Source organism: Haliotis rubra, unplaced genomic scaffold, assembly GCF_003918875.1.
Source record: "Haliotis rubra isolate DU_JTF1 unplaced genomic scaffold, ASM391887v1 Scf30, whole genome shotgun sequence".
NCBI lineage: Eukaryota > Metazoa > Mollusca > Gastropoda > Lepetellida > Haliotidae > Haliotis > Haliotis rubra.
In genome coordinates, this window is record NW_025766969.1 from 3,176,879 (window position 1) to 3,183,654 (window position 6,776).

Sequence of the window (6,776 nt, forward strand, 5' to 3'; positions counted from 1 at the left end):
GAAATATTGTCATCACGTTTTAAAAACATTGTGCACACATTTATGCCATATCATACAAATAATGTCTAAATCTCTTAAAAATACTGAAAATGTTTTTGAAATGTTTTCAAAATGTTGTTCAAAAACGTCATGCTATAACGTGTTTGAAACCGTTTCACAACATATTAGTGAGATGTTTTTAAAACGCTGCAGGAATGTTATGCAAGAACATGTTTAATGAAATATTGTCATCACGTTTTAAAAACATTGTGCACACATTTATGCCATATCATACGAATAATGTCTAAATCTCTTAAAAATACTGAAAATGTTTTTGAAATGTTTTCAAAATGCTATAATGTGTTTGAAACCATTTCACAACATATTAGTGAGATGTTTTTAAAACGCTGCAGAGATTATGTAAGAACATAGTCATACAAATAATGTGTGAATATCTCAAAAATACTGAAAATGTTTTTGAAATGTTTTCAAAATGTTGTTCAGAAACGTCATGCTGTAACATGGGTGAAACTATTTCATAACATATGATTGAAATGTTTTTAAAACATTGCAGAAATGATGTGCACGAACATGTTTAATTGTGATCACGTTTTAAAACACGGTTTCTGTTGTAACGTTGGTGTGACATAAACAGTACATACACTGCAATCACAAACAATTATCTCAGACAGCCACGTTCTAATGTATGACTTGTCATTAAAGTGCCTTAAAACGTTCCTGAAATGTTTTAGCCGGATCTGTCATCACATTTAAAATGTGTTTTTATTATGACTTGTTCTTAAAGGGTTTTGAAATGATATATCACACCTACGTTTTGATAACATTTTTAAAATGTTGCGACACAATGCCTTATTGTTACGCGGAAATGGCATCATAATGGCGTCACCCATCACGCGATCATAATTTTGCGACCGCCATCTTAGTTGAAGTTTATTCAGGACCCTACCACCTTGTCATTCGACTCATGGTGCAACAACTGGAACTGGATCATCGATGTGACCTCGGTTGCGGTGAGTTAATTTTACAGTCATTATTTTCATGTTTATGTACATTTTGATATTCACTCGATTAAAATACTGTGTTACTCAAAAGTAGCGGGGTTTTGAGAAACTTGATTCAGTGTTCCAACAGAGAATCCCGGTGACAGGGTTTTTTCGACGATGTAAGACAAAAACGTAATTTTATTTTGCTAACCTTGAGTGAAAAGGGATATATTTATCTATTTTACACCAAAAATATCAAGTGTTTCCTACAAAAATAGCGTTGATGATATCTTATCGGTAGAAACATCTCCACATCTAGGATTTGTATACATTTAAGCTCCGCCATGCGAGTGAGTGTTGTGATCACGTGGCTTCCTGTTTATATCTGGTATATTGCTTGTCACCAGCAGACGACAGATCTTACAGATTTTTTGCTATATTTGGTTATATAGGCAATTGATTTGCATCTGAAGTGGTATTAACGATCTCGGGTAAATAATATTGATATTTTTGCATCCGCCCTACCAGTGAAACTGTTTGTGCACTCCGATCGCGAACGTAATCCCCCGATATAGTGCGAGCAATGTAATCGTCGAAATCACCAGAACATCGAATTCAGCTCGCTTTGGATATATATTATATCGTTGTGAAGAATGTCTAAGAGAGTTTGTACCTAATTAATTTTATGATACATAAAAGGATAATTAGGCTATCAAGAGCGAGCAATATGTGTTCAAGCAGAGTTCAGTAAGGCGGTTAATGCCGCTATTACGTTCGGTTTTCGATCGTAAACGTATGCACAAGCCAGTGGCCCTTATCGTTAATTTTTTCCATGTTATTTCTGAAGGACATTTTATTAATTTAATATTGCAGCTAATTTTCAATTTTTTAAACTATGACAATTTTGCTCGTTTAAGTCGTTGGAAAGTTGCGTCGATTTTATACAACGAAAATGGGGAATCGAAATAATTTCGAAATTAGTTTCTGATCCACTTGACTGTGGGATAGTTACTGGCTGTCATAGTGTGTGCATGTTATAAAAAACCTATTTCTTAACAGAAATGACAGACGCATTCTTGTTAATTAACACTGACTAAACTAAATGTTAAATGACCATCTGCTGGGTTGTCGGATTGTTGTTTGTCCACTACTACCGCATGTTTTCAAGTGCTATACTAAAGCAGAGACAATATAATAAATAATATTTATTATATGGTCTCCTATTAAAGGTACTCTGTTTACACTGTGTATTCTTAAATTTTCCCCAGACAAATAAATTGATCGGTTTTGGATAGATGTATTTCCCTTCTAGACAAGAGCCAGAAATAAACGTGTGGCCTACACTATAACTGGGCGTTGGCGATGACTAGTCCTCGGCTATGAGTTGTCACTGTATGGCCACTTGCTATACCATAGTGTATGGCCACAGACTATCACAATATATTGTCAGTGAGGTGATCAATGTTTGGTGACGATTTACATAAAAATATTGATCTAATTGCTTTTGCAGGAAGGAGATATAAACAATGTCGAGGTTTGACACCAATATATAAGTGACATCGTTTGAAACCGTGTTGATTAGGGTTTTTCATGATTTTTCATGGTACAGTATTCCATTTAGACTAACAACTAGTCTCTGAAATGAACATATTTTACTGAAAAAAACGTTCATAGTAAAAAAATATATATATAATAAAAAGGAGCCCTCAGACTTTCTTCATTTCAGACCTGAAGCTGAGGAAATCTAGACTTGCCACATTTTCTAGACTTGCATGGGCTTTCTTGGATATATTTGCTTCTGGGTCTGTACGAGAGACTATATTCCATAGTGAAAATGGCGTGGTCTCAGTTTAGTAAATGTTGGACCAAATAAAGTTGTTACAATTCTTGGTGAAATGATGTTTCAGTGAAACCGAAAACATCGTGATCAAAAACTGAAGAATCTGGTTACAATGCTCGCAACGAAATCGTACTGCAGCTGCAACTGTTCCGCGTGTAAGCCTTGAATCATGTAGCTAGTTACAATAGATGTGTAATAAATCAATTCCAGTTTGGATTCTGGGTTAGAAACGCTCGCCAGTAATCCAAGTTTGTTGTAAATGGGCACCCACCAAAAACTTGAGGCAAATACATAGTATGTTTCAGCTTTAGACTAACTAGATCTATTTTATATGCTTTATGGAAAACGGTTCAATTTATAACTTGTGATAATGTGGAACATTGTTATTTTCATTGCAGCAAGGGCGAATATGAGACAAGCATTCCAGGATATACAAACACATGATGGATTTATGGAGGAATACATCAAATAATCCAGGAGCTGTGAATTATGTAAGTGCAGCTGTTAAATACCATTGTCTATGAACATGTTGATATATTTTGGGCTTTTTATTGCAAGATTTGTACTTGTACCCAGCCTCTGACCAGTAAGTGATATTCTGTGCTTGCTACATCTTTGGTATTCAGCATGATTCTGGATATTATCATATCAATCATTACATTCCAATAGTGTGTTCATGTCCACCAAACACGTGTCTGTACAAACGTGGTAGAAGACTTAGTCTCCTGGTTAGTGTCACTTGGTTTGAGTAAATATCACATTTCAAGTACCTGCTTAAGATTATTGAAAGTTTTCTATATTTCAGAAATATGGATGACTGCAAAAGCAAAGAAGAAGATAATGAAACAAACTGAAAAAGTGTACACGTTTCCAGAATTATTAATAAAATTGTTGATTACAAGTCTGCCATTCTTTTATCTGTTTTGGTGTCCTTGTAAAGATTAACTATATATGTCCATAGGGACATGTGTCGCTTAGAAACAGTGTTAGAAAGACATATAGAGGTATAGACCCAACCCTATTATATAGTAAAAGGGTTGAGTCTAGATATCTATATGTCTTTCTAACGCTGTTTCTAAGTGAGACACGCCCCTATATGTATATGTCTAACTATTTGCCACAGACATATTATGTACATTGTTAACTGTTAGTGTTCTACGTTTTGTTCCAGTGGTTTACGTTTTAAACAAAACACCACCTAATTGTTATCAGGGCTATTCTATATGCTTGAAAAGTTAAAACTATATGTTCAAAGGAAATGTTAATAAAACGTTTCCAGAACCATACAAAATCACATCTATAAAACGTTTTCAGAAAACCTTTATGGAATATATTCACTGAATGTTGGAGAAAACATTGCTGAAACGTTCTGGAACCATACAAAATCACGTGAATAAAAAAACATTTTTAAAACATTTCCAAAACATCTCGAAAAAACATTTCAGGAAAACATTTTAAAAACCTTATAGTTAAACGTTTTTGAAAATGTTTCTAAAACATTTCTGGAACCATACAAAATCACATGAATAAAACATTTTTTAAAACATTTCCAAAACATCTCGAAAAAACATTTCAGGAAAACATTTTAAAAACCTTATAGTTAAACGTTTTTGAAAATGTTTCTAAAACATTTCTGGAACCATACAAAATCACGTGAATAAAACATTATAAAAAATGTTTCTGGAACATTTCACGAAATGTTTTGGGGATATTTTAAAAACATTTTCGTGTTAGCTGGGTAGCCTGATCAGAAGGCTTCCACCCATTTATTCCTCAAACTGATGGAAGTCCTAATTGGCAATGGGTGCAACATGATACAAAAGGCTGTAGGTGAATTCGTAACCAAAACCGGTTCGTAGACGTGGAAATCCGGTGGATTCGTAGACGGATTGAGCGGTGAATTCGTAGACGTTATTAAAATGGGAAAAGTTCATCCTCAATGATGAAGAAAATCGACGAAAAGTGTTTGCATTTTGTGAAATAAATAAAATATATCAGGTAAGTATGATCGGCGGTGAAAATATCCTTAAATAATAAAATAACAAAATATGCTTTGCAGTGGTCCATGTCACAAATTCCGACAAATCATAGGGCGCTAATATATTAAATTCAGTTGTATCAAATTAAAATACACACAGTCACACAGTAACAATATTTTCGTATCACTGAAAATAAAAATACAACACAAACCCTATATATACAAATACATGTAAAACAAGTCTAGACTAGATCACGGAAAATATTCGTTCACTCTTCAATCACATTTTCTTGTGTCCTCAGCTGCCCTTAATTTCGTATCACTGAAAACAAAGCATACGGGAAAATATTCATTCACAATTTCCTTGAGTCTTTAGCTGCCCTTAGTTTCGTATCACTGAAAACAAAGCATAACAACTTCGTTATAAACATTCTAAGTAACATCTAAGTAAAAATCAAACTTAATATATACTATATATTCAATTATTTATACACGTCTACGAAATCACCGTCTACGAACCGGTTTTGGTTACGAATTCACCGCGTCTACGAACTGGTTTTGTCTACGAAATCACCGTCTCCCATACAAAACATGCAACTAACCATAATGGATGAGATAAATGAAAATAGATTATGCGTAACCCCTTTCTAGCACTACAAGTATATATTACATTCAAACTGAATATCAGCAATGAATTGACTTTTGACAAACGAACTTGTAATTGTTATCGTGGTATTATTTTCAGATAACGAAACTCAGCATTGTTAACTGTCAACACTGACAGATGTTTGACAAATCTCGGCCTCGTGTATCCTTTCATGGGATGTATGATACTCACGTTTGAGCAGAATGTCGAATTTGTCCAGTGATCTCATGTAAGTATTAGATGTCAATGACAAATGGGCCAGGACTTGTCATAAGTCAGTGGCGCTTTACACTGATAACATTTTCACTTCCGTCTCCGTGAAAATAAACCGAAAGTAGTAAGAACGTCAGCACTAAAAATATTGTTCTTTGTTCACACTGATAATGACAGTTTAATGTCTACAGACCTTGATCTTAGAGGCAGCTGGTAAATATTAAGTACTTAAAATCACCAACGTCGGAATGTCATGCTGAACGAAAACTTTCACTCATACCGGAATTCTCCATTTACGTTCCGCGCCATGTTGGAGGTTCCATGCAACGCCGTATGTTCAAAATGGTGGATTGTAAATTGGTTGGAATAGGAATATTAACTGACATTAAAAGACAGAACATGTTATTACAGTTTTTAACATAAATACATGACGTGAACGGCCTTGTCCTCGGGAATAAGAAAACGTTCCATCGAATACATTTGAAATGATATATATTAGAAGCTAATGATATTAATTTTAACATAGATCTACCTTGATCACGAACTTCAGTGCGGGTTTTCCGTAGTTTCTTCTCTTATATGTTCTGTTTGATTGGCAGTTTAGAAGGTGGTGAGTAATAAAAAAGGAAGTCACTTTTTGGTTTTGGATGGAAACTCCTTTATCATAATCATTATGATATCATTTCGGAACACTAATAATACCATACGACTTGTCCTGAACGCTCTATCGTGTTCCTGGTTCCCCAACGAAATGAAGCTATGTTACTAGACTTTTGGCACGGAAGAATTTCTTCATTTTTCTAGATCGGAACTGTCATATACTACATGAAAGGCAACAAAACAAAAACGAAACACCAATCTATTCAGTGAATTACGCATACGAAGTTCATATATTTCACGAAGCACAGCATTACCTAGCCTGTCATACAGACCCTGACATTTGTTCATTTCAGAGGCTAGATGTTAGTCTAAACATTATCCACCAGATACTCGTAGACGAACCTACACAACAACATGAACTAGTTTCGATTTCGGGTTAAGGAATATGAACTTACCGTTTAGTTTACTGGGTAGCCTACTGTATTTTGATTTGGGTTGAGGTTCTGAAACGTTCAT

General features: G+C 34.6%; 1 long non-coding RNA gene across 1 annotated transcript; it reads left to right on the forward strand.

Annotated features, from left to right (window-relative positions):
* The first annotated feature begins 911 nt into the window (after nucleotides 1-911).
* Nucleotides 912-3,724, forward strand: LOC124282609. Its single transcript, XR_006900202.1, has 3 exons — nucleotides 912-1,010; nucleotides 3,222-3,314; nucleotides 3,629-3,724. It is a non-coding gene; the product is annotated as an uncharacterized LOC124282609 (long non-coding RNA).
* The last annotated feature ends 3,052 nt before the right edge of the window (nucleotides 3,725-6,776 follow it).